The sequence below is a fragment of the Xiphophorus maculatus genome, chromosome 11 (assembly GCF_002775205.1).
Source record: "Xiphophorus maculatus strain JP 163 A chromosome 11, X_maculatus-5.0-male, whole genome shotgun sequence".
Taxonomy (NCBI): Eukaryota; Metazoa; Chordata; class Actinopteri; order Cyprinodontiformes; family Poeciliidae; genus Xiphophorus; species Xiphophorus maculatus.
In genome coordinates, this window is record NC_036453.1 from 15,609,961 (window position 1) to 15,636,860 (window position 26,900).

At 38.4% G+C, this 26,900-nt stretch overlaps 1 protein-coding gene across 2 annotated transcripts in view; it reads left to right on the forward strand.

Annotated features, from left to right (window-relative positions):
* LOC102228205 (opioid-binding protein/cell adhesion molecule homolog) overlaps positions 1-26,900 on the forward strand; it is a 264,906-nt gene that overhangs the window by 205,889 nt on the left and 32,117 nt on the right. The window lies entirely within an intron of this gene.

Below are 26,900 nucleotides of genomic sequence, written 5' to 3' on the forward strand. Positions count from 1 at the left end.
TTCATCTATTAGAAGTATCATTAGAGACAACTGACTCTGGTACCTTATGTGGAACATTTTTGATCAAATGTTAAAAGCTTCACGGTTTTATAAAAAAAACATTAAAGGAATGGTTTCTGAGATCATTTTACTCTTTCCAAGTACGCTGGACTAATTATGTTTCTGTTGAAGATTTTTTTTGCTGATGAACCTTTCAGATTTGAGTATCATATTAGACCATCTGTCAAGAAATATGAAAGAGACACTATAGGACATTTTCAATAAAAAAACAAAACAGAATGTGCACATTCATGATGAAGTTATGAACCGGACTCTATAACCTCAGGCAACCCCATGGATAAAGTGTGTTCAGTATTGTCAAAATTATCAATATCTGCAGTAATGTTGTCACTATGTTAAAATAAAAAAATCAGATGTTGATACCATAAACAATATTTTCCTCCAGCACTAAACATTTAGGATTATACAAACTTGTCAAAATTTGAACCAAGTTAGTAGCCACCGTGCCATCCCACCAATCCTCGTCTCCGCACCACCATGCTCCCCTGAACATACATTACACCCCAGACAACAGCTCTCAGATAAATCATCATGTCCATAATGTAGAGTAGATGGTTGAGAATTATTAATTCTCCCTGCAGAAGATATCCAAGAATGACCGAAACCAATGTATGGTAGATATATCATGAGGTGTTTTCCGTCGCTGATCTATTATCTTCCTAACTGCTTGTGGGCCTGCAAGTCAAACTTTACAGTACTTTTCAGTAAGGAAAAGAGATGAATAATTATGTACAAGATGTGTTGCTGGGTCCATTGGAAATTGTACTCTGGTTAAGACTGTAATTTTTCCAGTAGCCTTTTCCCATAGATTAATTACCTCTGGACAATCCCACATCAGGTGCATAAAAGAGCCAATGGTTCCTTGGGGGGCAAAACGAGCAATATGGATCAGAGACTAATCCCATTTGATGTCTTATTCTCTGCATTATACATGTTCTATGAAAGAATTTCAGATGTATAAATCTCTGACTAGGGTTCTTGGAAACATTTACGATGCCATTCCAAATGGATTCCCAGCCTATCTCCTTCCCTGAACTTGTCACATCTCCGCCCAGTCATTCCTGATGTAGGAGTGCATTTCTCATTATTTTGACTAATTTGTTAGGAGACATTTGTATCCATCTTAAAAGTGGTCAGACCCCCAAGAAGCCCCGTAGGGTTCACAGGCAGATCTTATTCTAATATAAAATAAACGGGAATGTTGTGCTATGACACTAATTCTTGAAAACTCAAAATGCCATCCACTGCGTTAACACCATTCAACCTGTCTTACCTGTCTTGCCAATTTTTGTGACCAAATGTCGTCCTCATAGTTAAGATATTACTGTTATTGCACAACTAGGATTTATGCCATACATTTTTATACTTCATACACTGCCCATTATTATTTTAAAGAAGTATGTTTTTAATAAAAAGACACAGGAAATTGCAGTGTGATGAGTAGTGACCTAAGTATTTAAAAGAAATAAGAAGTCATCCAGCCATTTGGCATTCTAAAAATAATTTCAGTATCACGTTGATCAGGTAAAAATTGTTACAGGCGTTAATATTCCTTGATAAAATCATGTATTGATGCAGTGGAAGAACTAATTGGAAAACAGGTAGACTAGGTCCAAGACGCTTCACCAGGGTCGAGCTGCTGCTATTCAGCAGCAGCTCCTCTCAGTTTCTGGTCAGTCAACGTTCTACATTTCTTGGTTGTATCCTAGAGTCAGCTAGGATGGTTGCCATGGTTTCTGATCATTTCTGCTTGACTTTTGTCAGCTTCTGTTTGGATATCTAAGCACACATAAAGTAGTTTTAAAGCAAAAAAAGAAAATCTGAAGTTCTCAATTATAAAACATTTGTTAGGACTGAAATGTGTAGGATTTATTGTATTGTAGCTTCTAATTGTTTTACTGTTAAGCAGCTGAGCAACGAGGGGGATGCTGTTCAATTTGCCTCTTTGCCATTCCATACCGTAGCAGTTTTGGACATTTCTTGCTTGATTTAGTCTGCTACCTCAGGACAAGTTGCACCCACCATGTGTCACTTCATCACTGAGGGCTACAGGCTGATAATGGAGTTCTCAGCATGTTACTAATATTTAACTGATGTCTTTTGCTTTTGCTGACCAACATGTTTAATATGTTGCTGTCGTAAATAAGGAAGATTTACCGACCTATACAGCGTCAACTTTTAAGACGCTTCACCAGGGTCGTGGCGTTACAGTGTACTCCCTGCTCTGTTGCTCAGCTTGGGTAAGGCCTTGCCAACATTGTTCGACTTCACCAGTTTTCTCCAGGCAGCCTCCTTGATTTGGCCATTCAATTAAAAACTGGACATTCTTACAGCAGATTTAAGCTGTCAGCACTAATTTATTGTTTCATTCTCAGGCATGATTGTTCAAGTTGTGCTAAGGGAGCTGAGCATTTTTGTTTGTATTTGCTGCTGTTACACATTGTATATCAGTCTGGGAAGATTTTAAACAATTTAATGGAAATGAGCAAAAAAAAAAAAAAAAAAAAAAAACCTTCTTGTTTTTGGTACTGATTATACCAACGTATTAGATATTTTATCAATCCTGCTCCGTCTGCTAAAAGTACATTGTTAGCAGACATAATTGTAACATAAAACTTATATATTGGTTTCATTTAGCAGCAGATGGAGTGGAAATGTACTGTGGACCCTCTGTGTTTGTGGGAGTTAAGGAAAACGTATTTCAGCTCTCCAAGCTGCATTTTCTTTTGAATATTTAGGAAGTTTACGGTTAATTCTTGTAGGCTTTGATGTAACCCACAGCTGTAAAACGCAATCTGTTGAAATATTTTATTGTCCTATTTCACACCAGGCCACTTCAGGGTTTGCACTGGAAGTCGAAGTAAACAGAAATCATGAGATATGGGCACAGAAATTTTGTACAGATTAAGCAAAAGTTGACAGGAAAGACTGTTGATGTAAAGTGTTAGAAAAGGATTTGCTAACTGTTGCATTTAGCATTTCTCATTTAGTCGTATCCTAGACAAGCTTCGCCTCACCATGTATAAAAGAGCTGCTTCTGTTGCTCATAAAATGGATAAGATTGGGAGCTTAGAACTGATTGCTTCCGTCTTTTAGAAGCAAATTGGGAAATTAAGAAGTATTGGACTCTGAGAGTTAATAACGCCTGCAATGTGTGTACAGAGTTTGATGTTTTATTGATCTGCAATTGTAAATCCATAATCGACTGACTTTGAAATCAAAGATCTCATCAAATCATGCCGCTGGGAAGGGTTTCTCAAAGATTATACCTTCTGCCTCAGTAGCAGAACTAACCAGACCCATTTGTGGTTTACAGTTGTGTCAGTGATATTAACTGACTATTGTAATACTGCAGGATTTTTCATTCTTCTACCTTTTTCATTGTCTCTGGTCCACTGGTTGTAATCCATCCGTTTTGTATGGATATAAACTTGTACACAGTCAGAGAACCTGGGTTGGCTGAGCAAGTTGATACCCATCATCAAAGTATCATTGAACATGACAAAAGAAACCCTGAGTGTATTGAACTGGCTTTGTAGTTCAGGCCTCTGGCAGAGAGAAGCAGAAGAAAAGAATCAGAAAAAGGAAAACTTCCCCGCAACCAAATATGGAGCATAACAGGAAATCAAACCAAACAATTCAACTGAAAAAAACTAAACAAAAACAAATCATTCAGGTAAATCTAAACAAATACTTCTCAAAAAAGAACATATTAAAACATACACTGAACCAAATCACAAACATATTAATACTCATAATGTAAATCTGGTTCATTATGAACAAATGTTAAGAACATTTTTGGCTACTCTAACTTTTTTAATCTGTAAAAAAAAAGGAAGTGGTTGATTTACTAAGCAAGCAAAGACTTCAGGAAAAACTAGCATTTTTCTTGAAAAAAAGTTAGAACCCCCTACCCTCTAACGACCAGCCTTCCTGCTCTTGCTGTAATCCTTTGCTGTAGCCATTTGCATCTCTGTCTACAACAGCCATCTTAGACATTAGTCTGAAGCCAAGCCCTCAGTTTGGCTTCTTGCCTGTTTCCAGTCACCTTTCAAAATCTGCATTAGATTCAATTTAGTCTTTGACTCTGCACCAAAATGTCCATTTTCTAATTCACACTTGTGATGGATTTATTGGTTTGTTTTGGCTCAGTGGGGCTTTCAGCTTATGAGGGGCTTTCAGCTGGTAAAGGCTGAAATGACGATCTTTCCACTTCTTGATAATGGCTCCAATGTTGCTCACTGGAAAATTCAGAAGTTTAAAAAACCTTGGCCAATAGTGGGTTTTTTCTCTTTTCTTTTACTAGTCATGATACTCTGATCAGTACTTTGCTCATGAGATTGCTTTTCATAGTTATTTAGTGCTTTATTTATAGCTATTTATTTCATAAATACTGACAGACGTCAGCCGGGCTTTTAATCTCCATCTTTGCTTGTTTCATTCTATACATTGAATACATTCCAATTTTTTTTATCCATATCCTAATTGATGGACTAACTTGTTTTGTTTTTCTTTTTCATATGTGGAATTCCTTTGATTGTTGTCGACATATGGTGTCAATTTCACGTCGGCGGCCCCATTAGAAATACGTAAACTAACCAAACCGTTGAGACGCCCGGTATTTATTTTACCCACCTGTTGTATACTCAGGGCTCTGGAGGCATTTAGTGGCCCATTTTGTTACTCTATCATGTTTCCATAAAACTGTTGAAAAGTGGAAAATGATAAGATGTCAGCTAATGCTGTGTGTCTGCTGCCCGCCCGCCCAGTTAAGTGCTTGCGTGGCAAACCGAGGGTAATGGATTTATTTGTCAGCATGCGCCGAGCAGCATATGCCTACGAAAGATTACACTAAGAGGAGCCTCAATTGTCCTGTTCGGCTCTCACAACATTATCAATAACAATCCAATTCTTTCGGAGACTGACGAAGAAGGTCTTATCTATCCGCACGTCATTGAGAAACCGAAAGCTATCTTGTCTAATAAAGTATGATAGTTGACCACCAGACCCACGGCTGAGATCCAGATCACTTTAGCAATTTTTCTCGTTCGCACTCTGTGGGTAAAACATCTGTTCACCTGAAAAGCAGGCTGAGTTTGGCGTGGACTTTTCTGATTAGCTTCTGAGGGTCAGGAACATCTCTCACGTCAGCAAGCACTTTCTGTTGCACATTAAATGTTACAGTCTGAAGACTTTGTTATATTCTGGTCACAATATTAAACACAAACTTTAATGTTTCGCCATGAATGAAACACCTGCCCCCGCCCATCCTCAAGACGTTCTACAGAAGCACCATAGAGAGCATTCTGACCAGCTGCCTCTCTGTGTGGTGTGGAGGCTGCAGGGCCTCCGACTGGAAGAACGTGAGGAGAGCGGTGCGGACAGCAGAGAGGATCATCGGGGCCCCCCTTCCCTCCATTCAGGACATTTCATCCCAGCGCTGCGTGTCCCGAGGCCGGACATCATCAGTGACCCCTCACACCCCCACCATGGACTGTTCTCCCTGCTGCCCTCTGGAAAGAGGTTCTGCAGCATCCGGTGCAGGTCCACCAGGTTCCGAAACAGCTTTTTCCCACTTGCCATCAGACTGCTGAACTCTTAACTGGACTGCACTCAAAATCTGGTCTCCACTTCATACCTTGCACATGTACAGAGCTAAGTAACTTCCATTTTACTGTCAGTCCTGCACTTTATATTTTATATTCATATTTTATACTGTATTTTATTTTATTCTGGAGTAACCTCACAGCATTGGAACCTCAAAATATTGTCCTGAGCCGTATGCAACGAAATTTCGTTCTGTATACACCCTGTGCATGCAAAATGACAATAAAGTCAGTCTAAGTCTAAGTCTAAGAAAGGTTAAATGAGACCCTATTAATAGAAAACTTGCATCCAACAGATCCAAACTGTTTCTCTCTTTCAAATCTCAGCTTTCTACACTTTTTGAGCTTTTCTGCCATTCATACGTTTTTTTGACAAATATTTTCTGTCTTACAGATTTCTGATTGATTTTAAACTTCACACATATGCACGTGGTCAGATGAATCGGTCTGAGAATTTACAAACCGATTAAGGGAATTAACTTTTTAAAAAATCTCTGATTATCTCAGCGGTTATTGCAGATTCGGGACATTGTACAATTCCATCCACAGTCATTCATCGAGGCGAATTACATGCGGGAGACAACTTAAAGTTTAAGGTGTTCCTGCAAAGTATTTGACACAGTTCTGTAAAGGTGTTCAATATTTATTTCCTGCTTCATTCCAACTTTTGACCAATGACGTCATGTTTGAACTATTTTGCTTTCATTTCTTAGTGTTATTTGCGTTGCTGTTGTCATCTCGTTGGAATTTTATTCAAAATAAAACATAAAAAAAATCAAATCAAGTATAAAATTATGCTTCAATAAAATACAATAAAATTTTTTTCTTCCTTATTAAAACTTAAATCAAGTCGTTGAAGGCGGGCAGGAACTCCTGGGCTGCTGCCTAGGCCCATTCTCAGGAAGACAAGATTTATCTTTTTTACTGTGTCTTTATTGCAGATAAGGAGCAGAGTTTGAAGATAAAAAAAACAAAACAAAAAAAACTTGCATATATCATATTAATTATGTTTTTAATAAAGTACAAAAACCATAACCAGGCGGTTGTTTTCACCCTGGATGGGGATGCCTCGTCTTTCAGGTCTAACAGGATAACAAGAGTCTGGCGTCGAAAAGCGATGGAGCTGTAACTAGGAGTAACGATATTGTGAAATGAACATTTCGAGCAGGGAATGCTGGGAACAGCATCTCGTTAACCTCAAGTTCATTCTTCATACCTTCTGCTTTGATATAGCGGTTGCTTGATGTAACCCCCCTGACTCATTTTTCTTCACAATGTCGGGTCTTATCATTTCTTTTGTAAAATAGGCCAGCATGTGCTGCTGTTTTAATTTCAAGCTTATTAAAAAAAGGAGGATGAAATTGAGGGAGAGTATTAAAGGGTAGAATTAGCATGTAGAGACAATCCTCTGTGAAATTACTTCAGCAAAGGGCAGCTGGTGTTACCTTTAAATCTGCACTGTGTCTTCCAGTTCCACTGTTTACCTGTTTCCCTTCAGCATTAATTAACCCGCCGCTCACTTCTCATCTCGTCTCCAATCGCTGCGAAATCAGACCAGCCGTTCGAATCGTTTGGCGTTCCAGATTTTATCTTACTGCCTCAAATTCCCTATGGCAAAATCCGCTAAACCTGACATGTAATATTGGTACATAAGGCAAGATATTTGAGGGACATTGATTTCTCTTTCAAGCTTCGATCCAGAAAGTGCTGTGTTTGCTAATGTTCAAACAGGAAGTGAGGTGCGTTGTATACATTCATATTCCTGATCTGTTGACAGCTTTTCTGCTTGGTTTCTGCCCGTAATCAAGTAATTCTTGTCATTTTAGACTTTAGGAACTTTGTGAGTCATAACAGCTGGTTTTATGCGTGATAAAAAGTGGAAGGCTTATTTTTTTTTGTTTTTATTTGACTTTTTATTGATTGTGAAAAGTGTCTGAGGATCTATGCTAACCTAACTGTTAGGTTAAGTTTATATTTTACTAATTAGTATTAACAGGCATAAGCAACTTTTCTCTGAGGTTAAAGTTGGTGTCTAATTCATACTGTTTACTCAACGATGCTTGTTCCACTGTCTGAACGTATGAGATGGTTCTCTGAATCATTAATTATGTCACTTCATTTGTGCTTTTCCACCTAAAAAGCTCAGTTTGTTTAACAGTTTAAAAGCTGAATGGAAATTCGACAGAATTTTCTCTGTCACAAAAGCCGCAGAAAACACCTGGCAGCCTGAGGTGAGATGAAATTATTTTCAGAAAGCTCAGATAGTAATAAGCCGTTTTGTGGCATCAATAGGCTATTGAATATTACAATGTAGGGAGCTACTAATTTCTTTTGACTTTGTAAAGCGTGAATATAATCTACTTTTTGGTTAGCTTGCTAATTTTAGTCTCCGTCATCTGCTCCTTTTATAAAAGTCATTAAGAACCCCGCCTGTCAAAGCTGAAAGGAAACCTTTTTAAATTACTGGATAGTTATTGAGCTTTTCACCACTGGTATTGTACCACGAAGCAAATATATTTGCAGATATATAAAAATAATCTCTCCAGAGTGTTCCAAGTGCAGACTGTACTCTGCCGTGAGTTGGCCCCCTCCCCTTGATTCGTTGTGTTGTATTCATGGATAGGATCTTAAGGCACAAAGGAGCTCAAATGAGCTTCCTCCGTAGAGAGGCCGGACTCAGCCTTAGAGATAAGGTAGAAAGACCTCAGTTATCCTCCACTGCATCGTCAAAGTCACTTGAGGTGGCTTTAAGCATCTGATCAAGATGCATGATGGGTGAATCCCCTGTGGAGGTTTCTGGATTCATCACACTCCAGCGGGACCCTTGGGCAGACCCAGAACTTGCTGGAAGGACTCTGCATCCCTTTTGGCCTGGAAAACACCCTCAGATCCTGACCTGAGAGCACCGCTGAGGACCAGAGTGACTGGACATGGAAGGGAGGGAGGGAGGGAGGGAGGGAGGGAGGGACGGACGGACGGACGGATGGATGGATGGATGGATTCTTCTTTCAATGTAGTATATTTAGGGGTTTTTTTCTGGGGAGAAAAAATTTGCTGTTTGGTGTTGCATTTTCAGCTTCTATTTTTATTTATTTGCTTATTATTTTCTTTCACAGAGTCTTTGTATTTTTAAAGCTGGTGTTTCTGGAGTTAGAGCTCTAACATGCAGCACAGCAGCAGCTCGGAATGGTCTACCTTATCTCACCCTGTTGGTTTAAAGACAGAAAACTGCTTTCTACATACATATAGGAACAGAAACGGCTGGAAGGCACTAAAGGGCAGGGTGCAGGTAAACAGTTTCAGCTTACTGCCTCTCTTTGAAGACAGGTTTGAAAAAATATATTTATTAGTAGGATGAAAAGGCACCACTGTAGAGTTCAGAGATGATCACGGAAGCCTTTAATGCCTCTGCGCTGTTTATCAGGGTGAGACTGTTAAAGGAAAAGCTACAGATGGTGAATTAAGAATCAATGTTTGTGGGACAATTGTGGCTCATCATACAAGGGAGTTTTGACTGAAGAGGGAAAAAAATGCCTTTAATGTTAAATAAGCTAAAGGCGAACAGGCTTCAGTTAGGCATGAAAGCCTGTTCACGCCTAACTTCAAACAATGGAATATCAGTGGAGAACAGCTCCTTGATCTACACCACAAACAGAAGCTGTATGTTTTCATGGTCGTAGTTTTTGGTCAGAAAGATTTGATCGTTTTGCATCAGCCCGTGTTGGTTCTGACTGCATTTTTTTGTCTCTCTAATGTAAATAAGAGCATGTTCTGTGGCGTTAATCACTGGAGATGCTATGGGTTTGCTGACACTGATTCAGAGACAGACGTCTCTTTCAGTCAGACCGTCAACTTCCAAAGCCACGCTAAAAGCTTGTAAAAGCGCACACGGTGTCTGTGCGACCCCGCCGGAGACACGCACAGAGTGAAAAACCTGTGGAGTCTAAGTCACTCATAAGACTGCAGGACGGTTGAAGGGGTTTTATGTAAAAATAGCTTTTTTTGAAGTTCTTATGTTATTATACTATTCCCTCATTAAAAGCATTCCTGGAGTGTTGCTTCGATTCCTTCGTGGACGTTTGAGGAATCCTTTGATCTCCCATTTTGGGGGTGCCTAAACGCTTGCTCCAACAAAGCTCTGCCTATTTCTACGCAGCTCCTGCTTGGAGATGAACTTTTTCCTCACAGAGAAAGAGCACTTTTAATTCTAATCTGGATGTAGTGGGAAACTAATTTGAAATATGAGCTTTTTAATTTCACGACTTGTGACAGGATATTTCAAATTTTGACAATATTTGAGAGGTGGACGAAGGAAATTCTGAAAACCTGTAACATTTGTCAATGACATATTGTGGTCTAAGATGACTCAAGGGCCCTTTAAATGATCACAAAAAGCCAACGAGTATTTCAAAAGTTCAGTATTCTGCTTAACTTGTTTAAATTAGTACAGTTCATGAATAAACATAGCCGAGTATCATTGGCATAGCAGTGGACGTCTCTGATCATTTTACTAAGTGAAAGCATTTATTTATCAAGGATTTTGGAAAAAAATAAAAACTGAAAAGAAAGTGGCACATCAAAACTTATTTGTATCTTTTTAGATAATCAATAGAAAAATCTTTTTCTTCATCATGCCTGGGTCAAACTTCAGAGTTCAGTGTAGTTTGATTGTGTCTTTAATTGAGTCTCATAATAATGAGACTCTGTGGTGTTTCCCACCAAGAGAAAATTAGTAAATGGATGAACTGTGCCAGAAATACTATACACATGACAACTTATTATCACAAGAATTTACTTTACTACAAATATCCTTTTGAGCCACAATTTCTAAATTTTAAGCATGCAGTGCACTCTTCAGCTCATCAGTGTGCCCTTATCTGGGTCTGGCAGTGAGTTCTGGGTCGGCCCTGGGGCCTCTGCTGGAGGGCCTGCTGTAAGCTCCTGAAAAGTCTGTTTTTCGGGGCTTAAACATCGAGTGTTTTAGGTTTCATGCATTCATGTTCAAGGATTTAGTGAGGACTATTTCCCTGTAGAATATTATAACTGTTACATGCTAAGTTATGGGAGAAACTAGTGTGTGTAGCACACACCGAACAGTGGGATTGAATTCATTATATATATTAGATCTTTATAGTGTGCAGAAAGTTTAGATTTAATCACACACTTTCAAATTTTTTCCCACACCAAATCAAAATGTTTTGAAAATTCTGATTTAACACACGCAACAGCAAATAATATATATATTTTTTATATATATCCTGGAACAGCTTTTGGCATAGCAGAAAGTATTATGAACATATTGGACATATAAATTCATCTCACCACTGTTGTGGGGATGAGAGTATAATAAATCACGTCGTCTGATTTGCCCTCCATCTAGACGTCCACCCACTGAAAGTCGACTATAAAGTGTAGTCAAGCAATACTTCTGTAGTTGCACTGGAAGTACATTTTGAGGGCTTTCAGACTTGGACACCCTCTGTGGACTCAGGAAGTTTGTTGCCCTCCAGGGCTTTAAGTAAGCCTTCACAGAGTTCAGTGGTTCGACTCAAACATGTGCGAATGCTGAGCTGTCAGCGATGTTCTGATGCTCCGTGATAAAAAAAAAAATTAAGTCTGCGGATAGGTAATGATCTTTTGTCCGAGGAGAAGATTACAGAGAAAAAAAATAAAAGTCAGAAAGTTCAACTTAGATGTCTTAACCTCAATTAAATTTAATCTGTATCTTATTGCTATAAATGCACAGAAATAGTAAAGTATGTGGTTGCACAGGTAGCATCTGCTGTGGTATTGCATAGGGAAATAAATCTAGCCAATAATAACAAACAGTCCACAAAAATACATCCTATAATTCTAAAAAAAAAAAAAAGAAAAAAGAGAGTCCAGTATCTGAGAAGGCAAGATGAACTGTTTCTTTATGGGACTGAATTCTTTTCAGTCCAATTTAACCTACTTGACTGACTTGATACAGTCAATTTGATCCAGTTCAGTTTAATTCAAGTCATTTCATCTGAGTTCAGTTCATTGGTAGTCTAAGCAAACCTAGGAAAAATGATATTTTTATGTTTGTGAAATGTTCAAATTGAACAAAAAAAAGTGTTTTTGATATTTTTATGAAAATGTGATGCAACAATATGAATCTACGAGCTGATCTTTGAATCTTATTGACCACTTATAGTGCTTTATACTAGAGTCCCATTTAGCCAATCACACAGATGAGTGGACAACTTGGAGTAAAGTGGGTTGCACCTCAACATGTGACCTTACTTTGTGCTTGAACTGCAAGGCAAGTACTCAAAATAACTTAAACACAATTATTGTCTCTGTTGGACATTCCCCAAATACAAGCTTCAAGTTCCAAGTTAAGCCATCATGCTATACAAAGATTTGAAAAGAATCTATCTTATTAAAAATAAAGAAAGTATTTCACCGATAAAGTTGATACATCTTCAATAGCAATCACAAAATAAAACACTGATCCAGCCACGTGTAAGAAACAATGGTTTACCTTCACGAAGTCAAAAACCGAAAGAGATTTTTTGGGAAATCAAAGGACTAATTATCATAATAATTTACAAAAAGGAACAAAAAAGAAAAATCCTAGCATTCTCATTTTCAGATTGAAAACGTTTTTTTGTTTGTTTTTTATTCTCCTTCCACCAAAACCTAATTATGTGGAACAATTAAATAACTGACTCACAATATGCAAGTGACATGTTTGGTTATTCCTACAGTTCGTCAACTGCGTTTCCGCCAAATGTTTTGCAACTGAGAAAACAGAAACAGAACAAGATTTTGCGTCACTGTTTCAGGGACAAACATGAATAGAATAAACGAGGAGAATTCATTTTCTTTCGCGATACAAATAAAATTGTAGATTGGGATATTTGAGTATGTTATGTAGCCCCTAATCCTGACCCTAGAAATAAGATAGTTAGAGTGGTGTTTTTAGACCAAATGATGTGCAGTGTAGAATACATTCCAAACCTTATAGATTGATTCATTACCATGCTGACAGTTTCCTCTTTTTTTTTTCTTTCCTCTTTTTCTCATTTTTTACTCCAGTGCACATTATCAGCTCTTTGCAGACTCTGGCCTTCTTAACTAATTCCCACTGCCAATTATTACAGGCCAGACAACAGCTTGTTCTTCATCCAATGACCCTGAGGCGCCGAGTGTAACTGGCCACTGTATCAGAATCAATCTTTCAAGGTGATAGCAGAATCCTTTGGCAGGGGGGAGGGAAAGAAAAAAAAACAGTAGGATAACAAATTGGTCACCCCTGGAAAGCCAATGCTTTGGCCTGTTGAAAACAGACTGGAAATCAGTCATGATTAAGCTGTTGTTCGGTGGTCAGACGTCCCAGGAAAGAGTAGAAACTTTTGCTAGAAAATGACAGTTTGCTAAGAATTTACGAATACATTTAATACAGGAAATGCTTTTGCTTTATGCACATGCGAACTTCAAATTTTATTTTTTCAGAAAGCACTATGTACATTTGGAGTAGCACAAAGGTTTTATATATATATCTTTAATGAGGAAACTGCCCGTGGAGCGTTTGGCCAATTAAAAAAATACCCACCTACGTACGGTCAGAGGGCAGCAACATTTCTAAGGTTTAAAAAAAAAAAAAATCTAATTTGTACTCCTGACAATACACAACACATATTGGCATCAATAAAGTCTATTATAATCTATCAGGACTAAATAATAAGAGGCTGGGGGTGGGGGAGCAAAGTGACTGCAAACAACCTGACACTGGACTGCCAGAGAAAACGTTGGAATACTCAGAAACATGCAGTGGAGAAATGGGCAGAGTCTATGCAGAAAGACCGAGGATCAGGATTAAACCCTGGACATCCTTGCTGCAAGGATTTGGTTTGGGTGATTAAACTATGTCTAATAAAGTAAAATGATACAGGGCGTAAGTATTATGTTCACTGAAACTGGTTCTGTTCTTCATTAAAAAGGGCTTTCTTGTTTTTTGCAATTACAGCCTATTTATCTTACACAGAGAAACCATTCACTTTTTTTGCTTTGGGGTGATTTTGATTGACTCTTACACATGAACTCTTTCTAGCTCTTACAAGTTTCTGGGGGCCCACGTCTATGGACTCTGATGTTCTGTTAGATTTTCCTGAACTGCGTGCTTGGAATCACTGTCTAGGTGAAAAATCCGCCCTCACTTTTCTTAACCTGATGATTATCAGAGACCAGTTATGATTACGATACCAGTTTGAACCCAGCTGGTTCTGATTTCTTCACTTTGTGGCAAAGGTGGAAGCAGAGAGTGGAGCTGAAGGACCAGATAAACGAACCATGAGGAAATACAGCAAAGCTGAAGACTTGACGCGATAAGCCCTCCACTGTCACTACAAGCTTGTTTAGGAGGCATAATAACGCAAAGTTAATGACTCAGTGCTGCTTTAGATACATAACACTTTACCATTTGGTATTATACACTTAATTGGAAAGCATTGTATTAGAACTCGGGAATGGTTGAAGTGGAATTTGTATCATTTGATGTTGTGCAGATTGAATTTTTAGGTTTTCTCACGTTAAAATATGCTGAAATATGCCCTTTAGCTGCTGGAAGGTTGCTCTCTCTTTTCCCTTTTTTCTTTTCTGTGTCTGCAGAGACTGGTAAAGCTGAAACATGGCTGTTGTTGTCTGGTTTCCTTTTAAATCTCTGTCTAACCGAACATGCTGGTATTGGACAGATAAATACATAGACTGCTCCATGTTTACTCCCTGGGAGTTATTTTACCCACTCTAGATACCATGGCTCTTCTCCCGTCACTTTTAGGTCCACTTAACTCTGAATCAATGCTCATCAGCAGAGGCCAGGGGTGACTGTAAACGCCCGACAACGGTGCACTATCGATCAGCATCCACCCAGAATAATTTAAATTGCATACGTCATTATTGATATGGCCAGTACTGACCCAGATTCAGTGTTACCGCTCACAGAGCTCGTCAGGGCAGCTGATAGGCGGAACAGTGTGTGAGAGTCCGCTGAATGCCGGATAATTACAACAGAGAGTTGTTGATTCCCTGACCATACACTTTGCCAGCAGTCTCTTTGTTTTCTTGTTTGTTTGAAATCTTTCCCCGTAATACAGCAGTGGGTAATGAGGTCGTGATGGAAAATAAACCAGCAGCGTTTCACGCTTTTTCAAGCGATCAAGTCCGGTCGTATTCGACTGGACTTGATCCTAAAATAATCCTAAAATATCAAAGGATTAGCTGCTATATTACTTCGTCGGGCAAGTATCAAAAAATGGTGACAACTGGATTAAAGGTCAAATAAATCTGTATAACGATCAAACTGGGTGAAAGCTCCTCTGAACATCAGCCTCAACTCTGACCAGCTTCTTTGTCCTTTTTTTTACAACGTTCTATATATATATTTTTGGTAAGTATAGAATTTGCTTATAAACATTGTCGGTATACCTTCATATTCTTAGCTGCTGTAGGAAATTATTTTAGCCAGATTTATGACATTAATCCACACATCTCTTCACAATCGTTTCCCGGACCCGTCTGTTGTGTGATGCTGTTTCTTCACTGATGCGCTTTAAGACTTCACAAAAAAAGCTGCATTTAAACTAATTTGGTCAGTGCAGTTAGGTGACCCGTATGATTATCTAAAGGTTTCAAGGTCAAGTTCATTGGATGCATGTGGAAGCTAAATTTTTTTTGGCTTTAACAATTTTTTAAAGAATTTTTTTTACAATTCACTATTATGTACGGAACTGTGACCATGTGTCAAAAACAAATTATGAAAGCAGTGAAAAATAAAAATAAATATTTTGTAAGGTACCCTGGATACTTCCACTGAAGACTTCAACTGGTCTTGCCAGTCCATACTAGTGATGTATAATAACAGATACAACTAAATGTAACATGTTAAAAATATTCTGACACAGAGTAATGAAGTCAGTGTTCTGTAAAAAAAGATAGATATTATAAGGCGAAATCTCCTCTGGAAATCACAACACGTCACACTCTTTCCTCTGTATCTGATAACTTTTTATGGAGTTAAAAGATGACAATTTAGTTTGTGATTGCTGATTTACTAGACCTTCTGTGGCCTATAACAAACCATTTCTACAATATGTCCCAGAATTTGTATTAATATCTGTGGAACTGTGGAAGCGTCTACAGCCTTGTTCAGGCTCAGCTCAGTCTAACAAAGCACACACACACACACACACACACACACACACACCCCTGATTATCGTCAGAGGGGTTGCTGCCTTTGTCCCACTAGCTTGTATGTTTTCCATATTTTTACCTTTGTGAAAACAAAGTGTAAGGGAGTGGGTGGAGGGTGAATTTCTGTCTGCTAACCGGCCAATGTTTATGTGTCATCATAAGAACTTGCATTAAACCCTGGCTACCTGTGTGTGAGTACATCTTGGTCTGGCCTGTTGCACTGAATCCAAAGCATTTCCATCGGGACAAATTATATCCTCTCCAAGAAATGTTTCCTCCTCTCGTTTAAGGGCCTCCCCAGAGAGGGGAAGAGGCCAAATCGAACTCAGCTACATCACCCGTGAGCGACCTCCCTGAGCTAGTGGGTGATAAACTAGAGCAGCATTGTGTCCGTGGAGCTGTTTGTGGAACAATGGACTACTGTGCATGAATAAAATCTAAAATGCAGTCCCATAATTCTTAACTTTTTTACATTTTTCTTGCACGTTTCTTTGCGAATTGTATAAGCCTTTTTGTTTGTTTGTTTTTGCAGTTTTTGGGGATTTTATTCCTTCACAATTACAATACGTTACTTATTATACATTAAATTTAATATTTTACTATATTATTATTTTAAAGTCAAAGGAAGATTCATGGCTGCCTGGGGAGTTCCTGTGGTTAGAGCTATTGTCTCTAATCATAAATGCCCTGGGTCCGAATCCTAAACATACAAGGTCTCTGTGTGGGTGTTTTGCTGCTGGATGCTCTTCTGCTCCTTATAAAACAAGCAACAGCAAAAGTAAAGAACGTTGTGTGGAAAATAGTGAAGCAAGATGTAAATAAATCATGCAGACCCTTAAAGTTTAAACACAAACTGGTGTTACAAATGGACAATGAGTCGAAGCAAGTCTGGCTAAAAAGTGGCTTGTGGTCAACAAGTTCAGTGTCTCGGAGTAAGCATCACAAAGACAGTGGTTTCCTGTCCAGAGGAATGGACAAAAGAAATCCTGCAAGTGTTTGTGAGAAGCTTGCAAACGGAAACACAAAACAGTTGACCCGAGTCAGTTCAGGTTTACGCTGTAAATGAATCTATAAGTTGATTAATTGTCACACATTTGCCCTGATAAGACAGCTTCTCCTTATTGCAAGCAAAATGTAAAGCTGCAGTAATGTAGTGACAAGAGCTGCATGCCTGACTAAGAAACGCATAAACTGAAATATGAATGAGTCGGCAATATTTGTCTTTCAGCTGATCTTAGTTGTAGAAATGCACAAGTTTGCATTTCTACAATTTTGTGCAACTCTGGTTGCCAGGATCTGACACCACTGGGCTTCATGACAAGTGTTCATTTAAGGGGCTGGGAAAAGTCAGGGTCAGTTTCAGCAATCTTTTTAATATACATCACAGTGGCTGACCTTCTCACAATAACAATACAATTCACCTTAGCGAAGCTGTTTTATTCCTGTATTGTTGCTGTTCAACACTAGTGGTAAGAAACTATTGACTTTAAATATAGAATGCCTTACGATTAATAGTATGAGAGCTTAATGGGTAGCAAAAGCAACAACCCAATGTCATTATTTTATATTAAATGATATTGTATTTTTAGGTAGTGTTATATAATATGTGAGTCATGTACCGCACAAATCAGAATGTTTGTGTTGTCTACTAAATGAGACTGGTATGTTGACCTAATGGAAAGCAAAATGATCCTTAACCTGACGCAAAAGGTTTGTTTTGACTGAAGACTTAACAATAATGCCCATGGATTTCCAATCTGTCAAATAAACAATTAAAAAAACACGTGAAACGGAATAAAGAAACAATACAAGTGGCAAATAATAAATAAAAAGCCAAACGACAAATTTAAAGTCCTCAATTCTGTAAAAGTTGTACATTTTAGGCTGGAAGAGGCGCCGTTCTGCACGAATCAAGCCTGTGATCCGATGAACAGTCTCTCATGAACGGATCATTCACGAGAGACTGAATTCACGCAAAGCGTCACTATAAGATGCTGTGACATTTGATAACTTGTGGCTGACATAATGTGCGCTTTAGATAAAAGAGGTTCTTGTTTAGAAGTTGGATTCCTCCATATATATTTTTGTAGAAGGGCTACCAACACTACTTCAATCAAGCTAGATGCACCAGCCTCAGCCACGTCACATGTTGTGGCACGGTCACCTCTTACACTGTTGTGTTGTTCATCGCTGGCAGAGCACCTGTCAGCATTTCTGGGCTTTTCTACTTAACAGGAAGCCTTGCCCTCTTAGACATTTGCTTCCTCCTACGATTTAAAGTTGAACACATTTGTGGACTATCATTGTTATAGTAGAAATTCCTGAAACGCAAGGCAAGCTGAGTTCAGATACCACCTTTGGAGACGTCTTGCAGGCACAGAAAGTGCAAGAGAGAACAGACCACAGGAAGACATAGTGGGTTGGGGGGGCAGCAACATGAGGCGCTTGCTGACAACACAATGCCAGTAAGGTTTGTCTGAAAAATTCAGACTCGGAGGAAGCGATCTTTATGTAAGCCTGACTGAGACCCTTCCTGGCCGTGCTGTATCAAATAAATTGTGACTTGAAAGGAGTGAATATTTAAGCAATCGATTTTTCATGTTAAATATTTTTTTGCAAAATAGCTACATTTTATTGATTATTATTGATTTGTAAAAGCAACAAAAAGTGTAAAGAATAAAAATAAAAAATCCAAGAGGGGTTGCCAAATTCTTCCTCGTCACTTTTATGACTAGGAGAGGTTATAAGGGGGGGGGGGAATTTTTTTTGTCATGGTCTGTTCATGTCATTGTGGCCATAAAATTAAACCATGTTGGAACGGAAATGATCAAAGTAGGAGTAGAAAGGAGGTCAAACTGGAACGTCCAGTGATCCCAACTGCTTTGATGATCAGTGGAATATCAGTGATAGCCAGGGTCCAGAACCAACTCAAGACTGCTATGGGAACTGACAGAGATCATGATAGTATCAGAATTTAGGCATGAGTGCGTTTTGTCTGGCCAGCTTCTTTCTGCAGCACGCACAAATTAGAAACTGGAAATTATCCTTAGGAGTTGGACCCAGTGTGAGGTTTTCTGTCTTGCGTATCTTTGCATTAGCCCTGGAACAGACTGGCTCTAGTTCAGGTTGCACTCTGCTATCTGATTGTTTACCTGCTATGATAGGCTTCAAATGGGAACAGATATAACTCTGAGGTGAAACTGTATACCTGCTAAAATGTTCTTAAACAATACATTAAAAATACTGGTTTGAAAAGTTCACCTTTGTGTGGGTGTTTGACAGGAACATGTTCTGAATGCATCGGACCCATTTTACGACCGTTTAAGGTTAGCAACAGCACAGTCCACCCACTTAATATCGATTAAGTTCCCGTGTTGCAACTGTAAAGTTTTAACCCATTCAGAGTTGAGCTACTTGCTTAAACAAAAGAATTTATGAGGTGGGATCTTCTGGTCAAACTCTTCCAGAGATCTTCCACCATGTCAAGATGTTCAAGTGGTTTTTGTTCTTCACCAGCAGTGAAGAACAAGATCGGTAACTGCTTGATTCACCAGCAGTTACTGAAACAATTAAGAAATTGTATTTTCTTCTGCGCTTTATCCATACGAATGGTAGAATGTAAACTTCCCTCCTAAATCTTCCCTTAAGCGGTGATCGCAAACCGCAGTTCTCGAGGGCCAAAGTCCTGTAATTTTTAGATGTGTCCTACATGCTTGACTGAAATGGCGACTGAAAAGAGCTTGATTGCTCTACGGAGCTCTGCTAATGAGCTAATCTTGAACCCGGGTGTGCAGAAGCACACATTTGAAAGTTGCAGGATACTGGTCCCTGAGGACTGGAGTTGGAGACCACTGTCTTAAAGCATAAATTTTTTTCTGCTCTCTTGCTTCTTTCACATTCTCTCTCCTGATGTCTTCCAATAATTAGCAAAAACAGAAGCTAAACCTTCTGCTTGGTAAAATGAAAACATGTTAATCATAGCAGGCCAGTTTTGTTCAGTGAGCGCAAGAGATTGTAGGCAGTCTGAACTTGCCTGTCTTGCTGTGACACATATTCTCTCACTAAGGGTGTGAAACAAACTAGATACTTTTTTCACCTTTGTGTGAAAGAAATCACACACTCACCCACAGCTCTATTAGAGCCAACATGCCACTACCAGGTTGAACCCCGTTGTGCTTTAAGAACTGTCTTAATTCTTCATGGCTTGAATTCAACAATTCAAACTTTCCTGCAAGATTTTGGGTTATATTGACATTACAGCGCAATTACAATTGACAGAGATTTGTTGTTTGCATTTCTGTGATTCACCATGTCACAAGGGTGCTCTCTTAGATCTGGTGACTGTGAAGGCAAATGGAGTAAAGTTCACTCATGGTTTTTAAGCCACTTTTAGATCATTTGATCTTTGTGACGTGGTGCACTGTCCTGCTGAAAGCAGCCGTCACATGGTCGGCATATTGTGGTCATAAAGAGACAGATGGTCAGCAGCAGTACTCTGTGGTCTGTGGTATGTAAAACATGCAGATTCTCAGCTAGGACCAAGGAACCACAAAATAGGACAAGAAAACTTTCCAAAGTTATAACATCGCCACCTCCACCCTGATTCTATTTGAATTGTGTTGTAGCTTCCTGTTATCGTCTTTGTGGCATTGTCTTACTGTAGTCCATCGAAATGTTTGATAAGCTATAATAGGAACTGAGTCTTGACTACGAATTAGGGCAATTATTCATAGACCCAATAATTTAGATTAAAACTACCAAGTCTTGATTATCAAAACAATTATAGCCAAATAATCCAGTCTCAGTTATTGTTTCTAAACACCTCCGTGGTAAGGCGTAAGGTGTAAAATAACAGGTGAAGACCTAACTCCATCACTGAACAGCAAGATGCTACACATGGTTATGAACTACATACAGACGGCTTCTCTCCAGCATACACATGTTTATTACACAAAAGAGTTGTGAGAACTAATGAAAGAATGCTGAAAGTAAAAACAATAGAAATCCTAAAATAGATGAAAAAAGAACCAATAAATAATAATAATACAATAATATTGTATATACAGTACATAATATTATAATATAATAATAATCTGTATTAATGATAGGTGTTTGGATATTTTCATTTGAGTTGCTGTTACGCCTTTATAACATTTGATGCATGCTAACACTATTGTTTTGTATGGATCGGGTTGGAGAACTGGAGCACATGCTATGTGCTAATGCTAATATCTCCCGATTGACAGATTAAATAAACGGAGACCACCTCCAAACCCAGACTTGTGGTTTGTCCGTTCACCACTTAACACACACAACGCAGAAGCCCACCGGTCAAACTTGTTTAGTTTTATAGTTTCTTTCTTGTAAAGAAACTATAACATGTGTTGCTCTGTATCAAGCTCATCAGTACAAATTGTGAATATGGAGAAAATGGGTTTAATTCATGAGGAATTTAGATTGTCAATTAGTTTGAGTTTATTAAGATTAAGAGGCAAATTAGCTCTAAATTCAGGCTAGTATAGACTAATTGACAAGCTTGATATTGATTCCAAATACCATTTTACTAAAGACAAAACTTTCATTTGAGACTGTAATTCTGTATTAGTCTTGACCAATAAAGTGTTACTTTATAAGTAAAGTAAAGTAATGGTTTATTTGGAGAATTTTGAAATTCTCCAAATAATTGATCTTTAATCTATTCATCAATTACCGCAGTCATTGATAATTTAGTCATTTGGAAATGCCAGTATGGCGGCATAAATGAGCAGACAGAAACTAATATTATGCTGTTTGAACAATCTTTCTTTTTAGCTCAAAGCACCGTAAAATTCGATATTATATATTTATGAGTGTCATCTGTTGCCTATGTTTCGGGAATGCTGGAGTCCTGACTTACATTTAGCTGATGTTAGCTTCACTGAAAAGCCACAGCAAGGGGTTGTTTGAGCTGCTGTCGTCATCTCAAACCAGTTAGCCCATTCTACTTATCTCTGACATCACGAGGCCTTTTTGTTACTAGATGTTTTCTCTTTTTTCATACCATTTTGTGTAAAGTGCCAGTAGATTAGCGTTCTCTAAAATACTTGCACTGGGCTGTCTAGCGTCTGGCACCAACAGGCATCCCACATTTACAGTCAGAGAAATCCCCCTTGTTCGACACGGAGACGGCAAGTTTAAATTTCAGTGAGTCATCTTTACCCGTGTGTAAATATCTAAGTGGATTCAATTGCTTCCATGCAATCGACCGAGTTTCTCGTTGTGTTTTCAAGCAATTAAACACCTAATAAAGACCTAATAAGTATGTAATAAAGGCTTACATTTTTCATGGGTAATGTTTGTTGTCCAAGACTTCTTGTAGTCAGACAGGAAAAAGAACTAAAAGTTCATCTGATCCGCTTCAATACTCAATCGAGCATTTCCAAAAATTCTGCTTGCATTTGTTGGGATCCAATCAGCAACACTCTGGGAGCCATGATGACTGTTTGCTACCCAAGAGAGCAAGCTGAAAGACACAGAAAATTAAAATAAACGCATGACCTTTATATCTCTTATATAACAAAGGGTAATCAGGCAATGTTTTAATTTAAAGGGTGTTCACCCCTGTGACCTAACAAAGAATATGTTTGTTTCAAAAGTTCGCTGGAAATTGTATTTCCTGACATTTAAAAGCCCGGTCACGGGGGCGTGCCGTGGTGGCGTAGGGGTTAGCGCGACCCACATTTGGAGGCCTCAAGTCCTCGACGCGGCTGTCGCGGGTTCGACTCCCGGACCCGGCGACATTTACCGCATGTCTTCCCCCCTCTCCCTCCACCTTTCCTGTCAGCCTACTTCATGAAAAGGGACACTAGAGCCCACAAAAAGACCCCCTGGAGGGGTTACAAAAAAAAAAATAAATAAATAAAAGCCCGGTCACTAACAGCAGGATGGATTTTATGCAAAAGTGGACATTCAAGTTGTAAGCAGACAATTTCATAAAACCAGTTAATGCCATCATTTTGTAGAAATTATATTTTACTCTGAAGTGCATGACCTTTGCTCTGCTTGAGGAAGGGTCATGGGAATGGTTTTGTGGGGAGAAATAACTTTCAAAAGCAATTTGTACAAGCTAAGTTACTGTTCTGTTTTTATCACAAAACATAATAAATATTAACTTTATTATTTAGTGCATGAGACAGCAACCTGTCAATATAGCATTAGAATTTAGGCATGAGTGCGTTTCGTCTGGCCAGCTTCTCTCTGCCGAGCACACAAATTAGAAACTGTAAATTCTTCAAATGGGAACAGGTGTAACTCTGATGTAAAGCTGTATACCTGCAAAAATCACTTGGAAAAGAGATGGGGAAAAAAAAACATCAAGTGAAATCTACAGGAAAGAGTTATGGATATTGAGCACACGTGATGTCACAACTACACATAACCTGATCTGGCAAAGATAATTTAAGCACTTTACTTTTCTGTTAGACTCTAGAAAATACAAAGCCAATGGCAGTATGAAGACTGATTGTGTAGCTCATGGGATTCAGAAGTAAAGTGCAGGAAAGAAAGAGATCAAAACAAGATGCTTTTAAGAACCAGAAGAGAGTAGGGACTGAGCATTAAACTCCAGGGATCAGGGCGCGACCCAAACAGGTCACAGGTCATGGAGCATCTCTTTGTCTTCAGAGCAGCAAAGCTCCATAGCGGAGATCAGTGCAACTTTTCAATAAGCTACTGGAAGGTGTGCACTTAGCAACAGATGGCTTTGATGGTAAAGTGGTCAATGCACCAAGAAGAATGCATTAATGTTTCAGTGAAAACTGCTGGAGACACTTCTGAGAATATTAAGCTGAATAAAAAAAAAAAAAAAACTTGGAAGAAGCTTTTTATGTTGGAAAAAAAAGCAGCCAAAAATCCTTATAGCTGAATACAGTAAACTTACAAAGTTTACACAAGAAATACACGAGGAGACGAGGAGTTAGCTTTAACGTCTAAAAGTTAAAACTCCAACTGTAACTTTTGGAAATTAAAGTTGGAGTTTTTATACACCATCTGTAAGAAGTTATACACCATATTGATACTGGGGACCTAAGTACTCCAGTTTTATAGCTTTTTTAAATTCAAGAAAATATATATTTTCTCTTCTGCTATGTTTTGTTACTTTGTTATTGTTATTTCATCCTCAGCATGATCTCTCTGGTGCGCCAGGAACCTTCGATTCATTTTGGCGATTTACAGCCGACTACGAGGCAGCCGGGCTGAAAATGAGCATCCAGAGTCTAAAACCTCAGGCCAGAACAGCGTTAACCCCGAATTGGTTTATAACTTTATAAATTAAACAGCAGCTAAAAAAAAAATATCCATTTATATATCTTTCTGCCTGTCTGCCTAATGCACCAACACACTTCTCCTTCATTAAGATTTGAAGCACATTGAACCTGAATTTTATTCAAGTTCAATGTGAATAAATGTGAGCGAATGATACCTTATGGTGCTCTTCATGAATTTAGAATAAAATTGAGCAAGAGGCTGACAGGCAAGTAGAATGGCAATCAGTTTTATTTTTTAGAAGAAATTAGCTCAGTTGTCAGTAAAGCAGATTTACATTTCTGTATATCTGGTGATTCTGCAAACTTTAAAAAAATGAGTTAATATGCACACATAATTGCAGGCATAAATATTTTATCTACAGGTTATGTGAAGCTTGTTTCCATTGTTGTGCAGGTTTTCTTGTATATACCTAATTTTGCGCCTTATTATTATATCATATAATTCCAAATGTCACCATTCCAAATTTCCATCAAGCATCTCATGTTTGATGGCTGAAGTGCTTTTTTTTAAGTGATTCTACATTTTCCTGCTCTGTTGTTGTCAGTTTTTGTTGTGATTGTAATGTTGTAGATGGCGATGTTTACATTTATCAGTTAAATTCTTACACAAGCGTAGATTTTTTTTGAAAATGGGTCATCTTAAAATGCTCATAAGTGTATCTAACCTTTGCGATTTGTACAGTTTTATAGACTTACACTAGATCCATGGGTACATCAAGATATGGGACTTTTTGTAAAAGATGCCTTGCTTTCTGTACATCTCTTGCTATGGTACATGCAGTTTGGTACTTACACCATAAATCTGCACAAAGGCTGTAGCAATAAAATGATTCTCCTGAATTGGATTTTTCACAAAGTGTGGCTCATTTCGTCACATCTATTTGAAAAGCTTTTTATACTTCTGCAAATGGGGGGGGAAAAGTAGTGTTTTATGTAACAGTTTAAAAAGAGAGTTTCTGAATAAATAGCATAGGAAACTTAGCTTGTATAGTATGTAGCACTCAACAAAAGATCCATTAGAGACTTCCTGCTATTACCTCCCCATATGTGCAGTCTTGTATACCTCTTCCATACTCTCATTCCCTTCTAAGCAGCAGCTTTATGACCTTACCATTTCTCATCTCAGTGATACTGAAAGGTGATGCCAGGAAGCTGTTCATGTTACTGACCCTCTCTTATTAAATAGAAAGCTTGACACAGAAAAATTTCTTAGTTCCTCTAAATTTATTTAAGTTTTTTTTCAAAAAATGTAATCATTTTGGAGGGTCTTTCCCTCAACTGCAGGCAATAGCAAAGATTTTGCAGGGTTAGAAATTACAATGTTATAACCATTATTGAACGTCTGCTTGTTTGTTAAAGGGTAACGTTTCACGTAAAGGAAGACAAATTAAATACTGTCTAGATACCTATTATTAGCTGATAACCCACTTTGTGTTTTAAAACACTTTTGATATTTTTGAATATTTCAAATGAACTCACTTTGCAAATAATGATCTAAGAATTTAAAATTCTTACAGATTTCTTTTCTATTCAGTGAGGAGTGTAAAAAGGTAGCACATGCAACAACAAAAAAACCCATCAAAGAAGTAATGAAAAAACTATGACTTAAAAATTACGAAAAGAAATGAGAAAAAGTTATGGGACGACAGCAAAAAAAGGTTAAGTGTAAATGTTTGGTGGTCACTATTTGAAACCAATCTAGACTTTAGAGATGGACAATGCATCTCTTGGACTTTAAAAATGAATTCATTTAATCGCTCAATGTAAACACCGTAAAATTGAAACATTATACTGAGAGTATAAGTGAAAGAGGTGCTATGTAGAGATAGAAAGGCACAGAGAAACGTAGTGTACGTAGCCATGGCAGGACCTCAGAAGAGCAGAACGAATGAAAGAGTGAAACGGTGATATGAGCTTTGAGCTTAGTGCCGGACCGGTTTGTGTTCATGCTGCCGGGAATTCTGACACAAACTCTGGCATGGATGCTGGCTCTCGTGAGCCCGTTGGTTCGTAGAGGGACTGTCATCTCGAATGTAAGCCGTGTGTTTTGGGCCTAAAAGCATGTGGCTCCGCTGGAGCACTTTCTGCAAACCAGAACATTTTAATTGAAGCCTATAGGACCTGAGTGGGGGGGAGGGGAGAAGCCGAAATCTGACAAGATTGGTTGTTTGTAGAAAAAATAAATAAAAAAAGAACTAAAGTGAGTGAATGGAGAGCACAACTGTTCACTACTTTTTTGCTTCCAAGGCTGGACAGCACACCTGGTTGTTTGTGCAGAGAACCCTGCTGTTGATAGACAGACCATGCGACATGCTGACATTTTCTATAAATTAGAATTGACGAGGACACCTGAATCAGTTGACGGCTCGTTAGCAGGCTTCTGCAGAACATTGACATGTTGCGGAGGTATTTACCACCTGGGCGTTGAACCAGGGACAGAACTGAAACATGCAGGACACTGTCCCTTCAGGACTTTGGACGCCCCTGCACTAATACTAAAAATTCCTCTTCCCTGATCTAAATTTTAATAAAACAGATGTAGATAAAACACATATGCTTCTTGACCGAAGAATGAGGTTCATGTACAAATAAGCAAAATCAGCTCTATGCATACTTTTAATTACTTGATAATTACTATTTAACTTTTGACCTGATTATACACAGTAGATTGGGTGATTGTTCTGAGACTGACATGTAGTAACAGAAATGT